Source organism: Gossypium hirsutum, chromosome A01 (genome assembly GCF_007990345.1).
Source record: "Gossypium hirsutum isolate 1008001.06 chromosome A01, Gossypium_hirsutum_v2.1, whole genome shotgun sequence".
NCBI lineage: Eukaryota > Viridiplantae > Streptophyta > Magnoliopsida > Malvales > Malvaceae > Gossypium > Gossypium hirsutum.
The window spans coordinates 8128210-8141663 of record NC_053424.1 but is presented as its reverse complement, the minus strand read 5'-3'; the positions used below and the strand labels follow the sequence as shown (position 1 = coordinate 8141663).

Genomic DNA, 13454 nt, shown 5'->3' with positions numbered 1-13454 from the left:
TTCCACACAGGTAGGGGACACGGGCATGTCCCAAAGCACACGGGCGTGTGTATTGTCTCCACACGGGCGTGTGAGACATTAACCTAGAAATTTACTTAAATTTTTTCCTTGGTTTAATCCTGGACCATTTTTAATGTACGAGGCCCATAATAGGGACACTAAGATGTTATTCGATTGGGTTCAAATTGGAACGAAATTTTATAACCCATATTTCCTGAAAATGTTTGAGTACAAGCCTGATAACGCCTCGTAACTAGTCTCGGGTATAGGTAAGGGGTGTTACAACAGTAGAGCAGATTAAAGCTATAAACCTTATCTCTCTGAACTTGCAGTGGAACGGGTTGAAGCTATAAATCTCATCTCCCTAAAGTTGCAGTGGAGTGGATTGAAGATACAAATCCTATCTCTCTGAAGTTGCAGTGGAATAGACTAAAGTTACAAGCTACAAATCTTATCTCCTTGAAGTTGCAGTGAAACAGGTTGAAGCAACAAGTCTTATACCTTTGAAGTTGCAGTGGGTCGGATTAAATCTACTATAACAAGTCTTATCTCCCTGAAGTTGCAATGGAATAGACTAAAGCTACAAGCTACAAATCTTATCTCCCTGAAGTTGCGTGGAGCAGACTGAAGCGGCAAGTCCTATAGCTCTGAAGTTACAGTTGGTCAGATTAAATCTACCATAGCAAGTCTTATCTCTCTGAAGTTCCAGTGGAATAGACTAAAGTTACATGTTACAAATCTTATCTCCTTGAAGTTGCGGTAAAGCAGATTGAAGCTACTAATATTATCTCCCTGAAGTTGCAGTGAAACAGATTGAAGGGACAAACCTTATACCTTTGAAGTTGCAGTGGGTTAGAATGAGCCTACTTGAAAAAGAGAAGCACAAAAAAAGTCGAGAGTTGGCAAGACCAGACAAAATTGGTCATTCTTAAAGTCTTTGCTTCATTCTTGTTACACGTAAATAAGCAAAGAGAGGAAGCTATAATGGGCCAAATTTATTCGGCCAGGATAAAAATAAACCAAATAATAAAAATAAAAGATAATAAAATAAAAAAAATAGTCCATTTACAGTGATGGCTCAAAAAAAATAAAGCCCAAAATACAACCAAACCCTAACCCAAAAGTTACCAGCCCATAACCTAAATATTTTTCAGTAAAACAAAAGAAACCCTAGCCCCCTTGCTGCTTCTCCTCGATCACGCCGCACGCTTCTCATCTCGAGGCTAGACTCACGTTTATCGCCTTGTATCAAAACGGCAAAAAGCACCTTTGCTTTCCTCTCCGTTGGCCTCCACGCCATCTGCAAAAAAGAAAGAGAAATGACAGAAACCACATGCAAGAAACAGTGAAAGGAAACAGTGGTGAAACAATAGAAAAAAAACAATATATAAATTCGGCTATAAAATCCTAAAAATCGATTGTAAAAGTGAGTTCATTTTTTTGAAAAAAAAAACAGAGAACGAAAAAAATAGCAATCAAAAATTTTAAACAATAGAATACAGGATTTCAAAGGTGATTGATTTTCTTTATTGTTTTTTTTTGTTTTTTCTTTCAAATCATTATATATATATAAAACAAAACAAAAAAAATATTTTCACCTGCTTCGGTCGTCGGAGAGAAGAGGAAACTGAAGGGTTTCTCATTTTTGGCCCCTTTTTGTCGAGATCTCGATGCTTTTAACCCTAAAATGGGGCTCCTAGTGAAAATGAGGTTAAAAGGTGCGTTTTAAGTTTTTTGGCCACTGGAGACAGCGAAGCCGTCGCTGGCGACTGGTGGCCGGCATGGCTGTGACTCGCCGGAGCCATGGCAGGCCTAAGGAGGCATTCAGAGAAAAAAAAAAAGAGAAGAAAGTTTTTTTTTTGAAAACTATTTTAAATGATTTTTTTATTTTTTTAAACTTAAATAGGCCATCAATACGGCGTCGTTTTGGCCTGGCTTCAGATGCCCCCAAAACGATGTCGTTTCGAAGCAGAGCCCAACGATCCGACCCGTCCATACAGCAGGGTCCACATGTTTTCATGAAATGGTCTAATTTTCGCTTGAGTCCTTCCGCTTTTTCACTATTTCTCAATCTCGTCCTACTGTTGTTTATTACTTCTTTTAATTTTTCCCTTTTATTTTATTTTATTTTTAGTGCAATTTAGTCCCCTAATTTGTCAAAGCAGAGGTGTGTTTAATAGGGTTTGGGATATTTTTCCATTTAGTCCCTATTTCCTTTCGCACTTTTCATTTTAATCTTTATTTACTTATTTTATCGTAATTTTTACTTTTAACTTCATTTTCATTCTGATTCGGTCCTTGGTTTATCCGATTTCAATTTTTCATGAAGAATTTTATTTATTTATTTATTATTATTTTACCTTTTTTAATATTTAAATTTGATATTATTCATAGTTGTCTTATCTATTTATTTAGTTATTTATTCATTTATTTTTTTATACTTAAATTTTATATTTTTTGTCTTATCTATCTATTTATTTATTTATTCTTTTACTTTTAAATAATTAAATTTAATATTACTTGTTTCTTTTTCTTTTACCTTTTTTAAATACTTAAATTCAATATTATTTGTTTTGTCCATTTATTTATTTATTATTATTCTGCTTTTTAAACATTTAAATTTAATATTATCTATACTTTCCTTCTGTTTTTAATTTATTTATTTTTTTATTTTTATTTTAAGTTATTTCACTTATTTTGTTATTAATGTCGTGAATTAATATTCTTATTATTGTCATATTTACATTATTATCACTATGGTGTTTATCTATTTATTTGTTATTTGTCATTCTAGCATAAATGTTTTACTTATATGGCCATCTTATATTCCTTCGCTATCTTCATACCATACATGGGGTTTTAACGCTTATCCATTTGTATATCATGCCCGAATAAGTTAAATACACATTATATTAAATATTGCATTTGTCTTTGCACGTGGCATAAAAAAGAAATTTTAAATTATAGTAATGTTCATTATTTTGGAATTAGAAAATTCATGTTCTTAACTTACAGAATGTGACTTCTTTCTAAAACTGAGATAGTCGAACATTTACTTTAAAATAAAATAAAAACGGGAAATGATGATTAAATGGCATTCATTTTTGTTCTTGAGGATTTAAGGCATTGTATCCTAACTTACGGGACATGATCATTTCTTTTCGATTAACCTGAAATAAGCCTCTTTTTGTGAAAATTAATTTAGTAATGTTTTAATAAAGGATCGTATTTTAAAATATCTTTAAATTTTTAATTTTCGACACTAAATACATCAAGTAATCAATTAGGTTTCAATTTTAGACATAATGAGAGTGCTAATCCTTCCTCGTACGTAACCGACCACTGAACCCATTTTCTAGATTTTTATAGACCAAAAAACATTATTTTAATAAATCAAACTTCTTATTAAAATAATCAAAATTATGAGGTGACCTGATTACGCCTCCCAAAAGTGATAAGTGGCAACTCCATTTTCATTTTTTAAAAATAAAAAGTCAATTTCAAAAAAATTTCAACACCTATAAATAAGTTACTATACAACTCCATCCGTATTAAGATTAATTGCACCTGCCACTGATTAGTTGTCACCCTCACATCACGCAATCATGTCATGTTCAACCACTTGTAAGTTTTTGTCAGCTTATATCTATATCCACAATTTTCTGCCCACAATTATGGTATGTTGAAAAGAAATACATGTTACCAAATACAATTAAAATTCATATATTATTTTATTATATGATATTATCATTTATAATTTTTTAGAAATATATATAATTTACATCACGTTGGATTTATCCAAAATAACTATATGATTTTAGGTGTCGGTATTTGTGATTGGTCCAGTGGTCTCTGCAAGTAATGGCCATTGTAGCTATCCCAACAAATCTATGAATTAATAAATACAATTGTAGCTAAAAGAAGTAAAGCCTTTGCATATAGAGGAGCAGATTTCGGTAAAATCCCCTTTTTAGTTTCTCTCAATTTTTATATTAAGCAAATTGGTCCTACTAAAAACAACAAAGCAATTTAATCATTGTTCATTTCAAAAGTGAGCAACTAAGAATAATTAATCATGAAGAATAATATTTTCCATCAATTATACATAATTTTGATTGATATAATAACAAATTAAACCATCAATGTTTATATATTCTATTAATTTGGTCCTAGTTCTAAAAAAATATGAAAAGTATGTATTATTTTTTTAAAATCTAAAAAAGATCAAATGGAGTATATAAAAAAACTTAACTTCAAATATATTTATTAAAAATAGGCAATGCAAAAACTATTAATGACACTTTGACGTGCTAGATCAGAGTATGATATCCTTTCAAATTATATTAAAATTTAAATCCTTACATAATTATTATGTAATTAAAAAAATTTAAAAACTAATCTCAACTTTTAACCATTGATCTAACAATAACCAAATATCTTCAAGCTTATTCGGTATACCCACATGACTTGCATTATTTTTTCATTTGTTCAAATAATATGTTATTCCAAAAATATAATAATGAAAAAAATAATATGATAACTACATTATTAAATGATCTTACCCTATTACGAGTGATAATTGATAATGGGAGTTTACTTGAGACGTAAAAATGGTAATTGATACCATACCCATGATTGAAGGGATATACAACCATCAATTTTAATTTTTGTACTTTTGTTATCCGACACATCTCTCAATACAATGTAGCCAAGACAATTGATCCCCAACTGAGTTACTCAGTTTCTTTTAGGTCGATTAGTTATAGGAGTCCCTTTAAATGTACCAAAATTTGAGATTTATATGAAATTAGAAGACCCCCAATCAACCTCAATATAAATGCTCAAGTTAATTATTGTCTTTCAACTGCACTAGAAGAGTTTTGTGATGTGAGAAATTATCTTCTAACTATTTCATATATATCTGATTACCACTAAACTTGTCTAACACCTTGCCTAATAGTTGGTGGCAAATTGGCCTCCAATCCCCAATGTGAACATCTGCCTCATCAATTGGCAGATCGAGTTGTAATAATACATCCTCATATGTAATCTTACACTCACTGCACGAAAGATGGAATATATGTGTTTTGGTTCTCCATCTCTCCAGCAAAGCACTGATAAGTGCAAACTCCAATTTAGCCTCGTTGTGCATATGAGACACGTGTAAGAATCTCACCTCTTTCATGTATTGTTCAATACCACATGTTGTTCTTACACTTAAATTGCGCGTATATAAATTTTATTAATTTAATCTTCATCTTGATTATATAAACATAAAAAAATAAAAAATTTAATAACATTAACAACTTAAAAATAATATTAATTAAAATAAAAATTATAATAATATTTTCTTACCATGGTAAGTAATTCAACTGGCAAAATAAGCCCGCAAAGCTTTTACCTATGAATGAGCCAAAATCAACTTATTTCCTTACATTTAAAAAAAAATCCTACTCCCTAGTTTTTGTTAAAATCGAGATATTTGGCGAATTCTCCCGACTTGCAGCTATCATCGGTTGCTTCCGTCTATAAGTACTCAATCAATCACTACCCAATGGCTATCAGCTACTGTGATTGGCTTCCCTCCCAAATGTCTTCTTCGACATTAACCTTACTCTTCATCCTCCTTGGAACTCCCTGTTCCTTTATCTATTTCTTCAGCTCACCAAACCGCAACAAAAATGGCCGGAAACTTCCACCCGGTCCTACCCCTCTTCCCATCGTAGGTAACATCCACATGCTAGGGAACCTCCCACACCAAAGTCTTCACTATCTCGCCAAAAAATATGGACCCATCATGTCGATAATGCTAGGCAAAGTACCAACCATCGTGGTATCATCACCCGAAGCCGCTGAACTGTTCCTCAAGGTCCATGACGTCGTTTTTGCTTCCAGGCCTAAAGTCCAATCCGCGAAATACTTTGCATATGGTGGCAAGGCTATGGCTTTTACCCAGTACGGTTCTTACTGGCGAATTGTACGGAAATGGAGTATTTTGCATTTCCTCAGTGCTTCCAAAGTTGAATGTTTTGCCCCGATAAGGAAGGCGGAGGTGGGGTTATTGGTTGAATCAGTGAGGAAGGTAGCGGCGGCGGGTGAAACAATAAACCTTAGCCAGGCGGTGGCTAAGGTTCTTGAAGGAATGATGTCGAAAGTGTTATTCGGGCGGCTCATGGATGATAAAATCGATTTTAAGCCACTGGTTGATGAGGCCATGCACTTATCTGAGGTTTTAAATCTCTCGGATTATGTGCCTTTCCTTGCTCCACTTGATCTTCAGGTAATTTTTTTTCCTTATATCCTGTTTTTTATGTACTATTTTTCTTTTTCATAATTTATTTATTTTTTCGTACTAATAATAATACAAATTTTAAAGTATAATAAATTGTGTACAGTAATCTTATTAGATGCAGACTGGAACACGGAAGTCCTAATATTTGATTGAATGACTAGTTGGTTTTTTCGCAAAGAATAATTGTAATGAACAATACAATTAATATAAAACTGATTCTATCATATCTATCTTTACGCTGCAGGGATATACAAGAAGGCTTAAGAAGGTGAGCAGTGGCCTTCACGAATTTTTTGACAAAATGATAGATTAATACCAACAAGGGATTAACATGGATGACCAAAAACCTTATAGAAATTTCTTTCAAGTGATGATTTCGTTGTTGGATACACCCATAAACCCTAACGATGAAGATCAACCCTACATCGTTGGTAGAGAAAACATCAAGGCTATAATGGTGGACATGGTGGCAGCTTCCTTCGACACTACAACCACGGCCATTGAGTGGACATTTTCAGAACTTCTAAGGCATCCTCGAGTCATGGTTTCTCTCCAGAAAGAGCTAGAAAGTGTTGTCGGAAGGAATAGAATGGTAGAAGAGTCGGACCTACCGAAACTTGCCTATTTGGATATGGTCATAAAAGAGAGTTTCAGGTTGCATCCCGTGGCGCCGTTATTAATCCCGCACGAGTCGACCGAAGATGTCACTGTTAATGGGTATTTCATACCTAAGAAGTCGCGACTTTTGGTGAACACTTGGTCCATGGGGCGAAATCCCAAGATATGGTCGAGAAATGCCGAAGAGTTCTTTCCAGAAAGATTCAAGGATAGGAAGATAGACCTTCGAGGGCATGATTTCGAACTCATTCCGTTCGGAACCGGTCGTAGAGGATGTCCCGGAATGCAATTAGCTCTTATCAGCATGCGTCTTATTTTAGCTCAATTAGCCCATTGCTTTGACTGGGAGTTACCTGATGGGATGTTGCCGAATGAACTCGACATGACCGAGAAGTTCGGCCTTACGTTGCCGAGGGCTAATCATTTACTTGCAAAGTCGACTTATCGTTTAATTGCTTAAAGTTAAGGTTGTAAATGAACATTTGGGTTGTTGTTTATGTTGATTTATCAAAATAAGTAAATGAGCATAAACAAATAAAACTTATTCTAACAGAGACTTAATCCTTTGGTTTATGTTGAGAGAATGATGCAGGGGACTTAATTAAGGTGTTGCTGCTCTGTTTTGTGTTTCTGTAACGCCCTGAATAATATATTTCTTCTTTAGTGAAAATGTGATACAAATGTATATCTGTTTCAGTGGTTAAATGTTCTCTGTGTGTAGGAGGTCCTAAGTTCAAGCTCTATCTTTAGTAAATTTTGTTATTTTTAGAATTAAGCTTTGTCCTTGTTCAGCGGGCTTAATTTTAATTGTCTGTAATTTCATATCAGAATGAGTCTACTGGTTCGAGTGGTAAAGAGTTAGTCTATTAGAGGTCTTGTGTTCAAATCCTTACGTGAGCTTAGGAATTATTTTTGCTCGGCTTCGTGATAGAGTTTTTGTTGGGGTAGAATTCTGAGTAGTAGGTGGTTAGGATTGTGGTGTAGTGGGATTTGAGTTTAACTCTCTTTTTCCCAAAAATCCCTTTTTAGATATTTGACTTTTTTCTTCTTTTCCTCTCTACAATTCTTTTTCTTCTGTTTCGTCCATCTTTCTTTTTCTTTGTTTGGGGCAAAATTCGATTCTTAACTTCTGAGCTTTGGGTTAAGGTGTTTGTACGTCGGTAAGTGAGTTTTGAATGATTTGCTCAAGTGGAGGTTCTTAAATTCGTTATTTGTAGTTTCAAATCTTCGTTTAAAATCTTATTGTTGTTTTGACAGCAGCAAATTAGGAAGAAAAGGGCTCTCCTCGTAGGTAATTGGAATCGTAGTCGCTCAGGGTGTTAGAGTAAATGATTGGTTTGTTGTTGGTTTCGTAATTATGAATTAATCGTGTATTAAGTTTGATTCTGAGCGTTGGTATGTCGATTCTTAGGTTTTGGAAGGCTCGGGTGTGTTTTCGCATCTAATTGATACCAGGTGTGTGCTCGAAACGCAGAAAATGAGACTTCGGCAAAAGCCGAAAAACAAAACTGTCGATACCACATGGGCGTATGGTTGCCCATGTGGTAGGCTGTTTGTGAGGACACGACTGTGTGGTAGATGAAGACATTGTCGTTCGCAAGACACCACCGTGTGGTGGCTCGAGTGTGGCCGTGTGGGCCACACGGGCTAGACCAAGTTAGGCATGTGGGCCCATATGGGGCATTTCACATTGGCGTGTGGATTATTGGGCCAAGCCGTGTGGGCCACACAGGGAAACTAATCTAAGCGTGTGGAGCCACAAGGGCATGTGGGCCCAATATACTGAAATTCTCTGTTGGGTCATGCGGGTCATCCTAACCGACTATGGGCCAACCGTAGGGTCGGTAAAGGCTAACTGTGTAACACCCCCTACCCGTATTCATTGCCGGAATAGGATACGAGGCATTATCGGAGTTTACTGAACATTTTCAGATAATTTTGAGTCATTTATTATTCATATTTTGAAATAATCATAACGTCTCTCTATTGGGCCCTCGAAGCCCAAAACATACATTAGAAACCAACTAGAATAAAATCGAGATCATAAAAAATTTCGCAAAATCTTAAATTATATTTTCATCTAAGTACTTACCATTTCAATGCTCCTTATAATTAAACATGTTACTATCCAATCAATAGCTTGGCACTTGTCTAAGCGTCAAACAACAACATTGTTAGTATACTTGCACATATTTCATATAAATTCAACATTGATATACCTATTTTCTCAACATATCACACTTGAGTTTAATAATAGTCTCAACTTACATAATTTCCTTGTATCAACATATCAAAGATAATTATATATGTACATGTCACAAAATATATTATTCTCTTACTGTTTCTTCATAAGCATATATCATTCATTTCGTTATATCAATATTTCATGCACCATCATTTCCTTATATCTTGTATATATTTATTTCGGTAATAGTTCGTATTAAACTTAACATAAATTAAATTCCATGTACCTATACTTATTTCATTTATCTATCTTCTTAATTATTTCATACAACTATTTTGTACATATATTTCCATATGACCAATTCCTGTAAACATTTCACACAACCATTTCATATAACCATTCCATCTGATACATATTACCTGAATATCGATTGTTCAATAGATATCTTAGCGTTTCTCTTCCTCGATCTTATTTATCTTCGACATGATGTCATAGTATCTTTCAACTATGGTTTTACTCGTTTTCTGTCATGTTGCCATGGTATCTTTCAACCATGGTATTATTCATTTTCCCGTCATGTTGCCATGGTATCTTTCAACCATGGTCTTACTCATTTCATGTCAGGTTGCCATGGTATCTTTCAACCATGGTCTTATTCATTTCATATCACGTTGCCATGGTATCTTTCAACCATGGTCTTACACATTTCATGTCACGTTGCCATGGTATCTTTCAACCATGGTCTTACACATTTCATATCAGGTTGCCACGGTATCTTTCAACCATGGTCTTACACATTTCATATCAGGTTGCCATGGTATCTTTCAACCATGGTCTTACACATTCCATATCAGAGAGCACACTCCCAAGAACCTCATCCTTACAGTGGGATTACCAGTCCAGGCTAAATCCCCTATAATATAAACTCATAGAGTATTGTCGGGATTACCAATCCAGGCTAAATCCCCTGCAACAACAATTACTCTAATGAGCTTGGATCTGAATTACCAGTCCAGGCTAAATTCAGACCCTAATTCGGATTACCCGTCCGGGCTAAATCCATTTTCCACATATTCTTCGGGAGGGCTATATCAGGATAGGATCACCCGTCCGGGCTAGATCCTTTTTACCGTCAATTCCTTTTCAGATATCCATCGAATTTTCCTTCCATTCAACCGGGATTTTTTTTCCTTTTTTTTAAATATATCAATGTTTCATAAATTTCCATATAATGAACATTCAAATCATATTCATATAAAAAAACATACATTTCAAGCATTTAAGAATATAATTCAAGTTACACGAACTTACTTGGCGAAATTGCAGAAATATCAAGATTAAGGGGTATTTTGGTAATTTACCATTTTCTCAATTTTCACCCGATCTTAAATTGAAAATTTCATTCAATTTATTAATTTAGATAATAAAAAAATTCATTCCCTTCAATTTGGTCATTTTTGACATTTTTACAAAATTACCCCCTGAAGTTTTACTTTTATTCAATTTAGTCCTTAAGCCTAAAACATGCAAATTAGCCATGCTAGCTGGATATTCATATATATTTTCCTCCTCCTCCTCTCCATTCCACATCCTTAATGTATATAACACACTTGTAAGTAACATTATCTATAATCTTTATTATTTACTTTTATGAATATTCAAGCTGTCCATCTGTGTCATAGTCACTAAATTATTTATATGTAGAGCTATATAACTCCAAATTAAGATACAATAATTTTCCCTGAAACTAGACTCATATATATTCTTACCATAAAATTTTCATAATTTTTGGTTTAGCCAATAAGTACATTTTATTCTTTAAAGTTACCCCTGTTCTGCTGTCTAATAGTTCCGACTCTTCTTCACTAAAAATTAATTATACCCTTGTACAAGATTCAAATGATGTTGTCGTTTGTTTCTATGGAAAATAGGATCATTAAGGATTCTAAACATATAAATTTAAGCCCCTAATTATTTTTCTCCAATTTTTATGATTTTCCAAAGTCAAAACAGGGGAACCCGAAATCATTCTTTCCTTGTCTCATAAATTTTATTATATCTCATGATTCACAATTCCATTGCTTACATAGTTTCTTTTATAAGAAACTAGACTCAATAAGCTTTAATTTCACATTTTATTCATCCTCTAATTCGATTTATACAATTTTTGGTGATTTTTCAAAGTTACAATACTGCTGCTGTCCAAAACAGTTTTAGTGAAAAATGTTGATTTCCATTTTGCCCCAAATTTCACAGTTTATACAATTCACTCCTTGCTCAATTAACCCCTCAATTGAGATAATTTTTCTCAATTAATACTTTAGTCTATCATTTTAAACTTCTTCATAACCCCTAAAAATCATAAATTTAGCATTAGACATTAATTCCAAACTCTTTCTTAATTAGGCCCTAAAATGAATTTCCATCAATTTTACTTGATAAAATCATTATATACCAAAATTAAAGCTTCAATTCTATGATTATTCATCATATTATTTCAGCACTCATCCATAAAAACTTTAAAAATTAGCCATGGAATCAAAAACTAATGAAATAGTAAGTTGGACCCAATTGTAAACTTCCAAAAACATAGAAATTTCAAGGAGAAAGCAAGAATTAAACTTACATGAAGCTAGAGCATGAAAACCAGCTTGAACCCCCTTCCAAGGCTGTTTTTCAGCTGATGAATATGAAGAGAAATAAAGAGAATTCTAGATATTCCAATTTAGTCCCTTTTTTATTTAGCTAATTTTGGCAATTTTCCAATTTTGCCCTTATTTCACCCATTTCCTGATTTTTCTCAGCTATTGCCGCCCAAAATATCTCCTTTGGGCTTATTTTCACTTTAGGTCCTTCCTCATTTGACAATTGAGCTATTTAATCCTTTTAGCAACTTTTACACATTTTCCAATTTAATCCTTTTTATTTAATTGACCACCCAAACGTCAAAATTTTCTAACGAAATTTTAATGCTACCTTATTGACATTTCGTAAATATTTATAAAAATATTTATGGCTTGGTTTATAACATCGAGATCTCGATACCTCTTTTTCTGAATTTCTTGACCAAATAAATCTTTATAAAACACAATTTACTATTCCAAAAATCTTTTAAAAACTACATTTGGCTCGTAAATATTAAATAATATAATCTACGAGTTCATTTGTTGGATTTGATGGTCTCGAACCACTATTTTCGACATCATTGAAATTCAGGCTATTACAAACTGAACCCTAAAACTATGTGATTTGATAGACTGAGATATTGTTCTGAGTATGACTGTGATATTCATGTCTGCTATCTGTTTGTATAAGCCTGTTAAGCATGCTGTGTCTGTTAATTCTGTATATATATATGTGTGTGTGTGTGTGTGCTCTGTATCTATTTAGAGTGGGTTTGTATATGCGAAGGAAGTATCTGTTCAGCGTTAGTCACCTATTATCTAGCAGTTTGGCTGCACTATATCTGATACGTGTCGTAATGGCACAATTTGGTGTGTAGGGATGGGTGGGTGTTTTTTAACCCCACATGGTGTTTTAGGATGGTCGAATATGGTGTGTAGAGGACAGGGGTAGGATTCTAATTCTGTTTACTGTATCTGTATTTGTATTTGTAAAGGGTCTGAGCTCGATTTTGAATCTCTATTTGTTTCTGATTGTGTATATGATGATGTTTGAATGCATGCTTAATTCTGCTGAGTTACACACTGAGTTTATGTAAACACACATCTGTTTGTTTTTCTGTCAGGTAATCCACAGACGTATGGCAAGAGACTCAACGGTGACCACATGACAGTAAACGATTTTTTAGTTATTAATTTATTTATGGTTTTATATTAAGTTTCAGATTTGTTTTGAGAATTTGTAATTTTTGGGACTTTCTGGACTGTTTGGTTTAACTGGTTATTTCCGGGATCATTTGACGATTTAACTACATTGGTAAAAATGTTCTACTAAAACAACGGTTTTTATGCAACTAGTGATTTTCCTAAAAACATGCCTGCGTTTTCGAACTTAAATGATTAAAGCTTCCGCTATAATAAGTTTCGGTAGAGAAACCGACTAAATGGCAGTTTTAGTAAATTTTAAACAGTAACGGTTTACCAAGTCAACATGGTTTTCGAAATTCAATCCTTGTGACATCACTAGATTCGGCCATAACGTCTAGGCCGGGTTCAGGGTGTTATAATTTCCTTCGCCAATTCCATTCAGGGGCGAAACAAGAACAAATTTTTAAGGGGTTGAATGAATATTTAATTTTTTATAGTCTATATCTTTATAATTTTTAAAAAATTAAATTAAATTTTTATAATATAAAGGAGGCCGAAATATAATTTTACTTTTACTAATTTAAATTTT

General features: G+C 33.6%; 1 pseudogene; it reads left to right on the top strand.

Annotated features, from left to right (window-relative positions):
* The first annotated feature begins 5539 nt into the window (after window positions 1-5539).
* Window positions 5540-7407, top strand: LOC107917255 (cytochrome P450 CYP736A12-like; annotated as a pseudogene).
* The last annotated feature ends 6047 nt before the right edge of the window (window positions 7408-13454 follow it).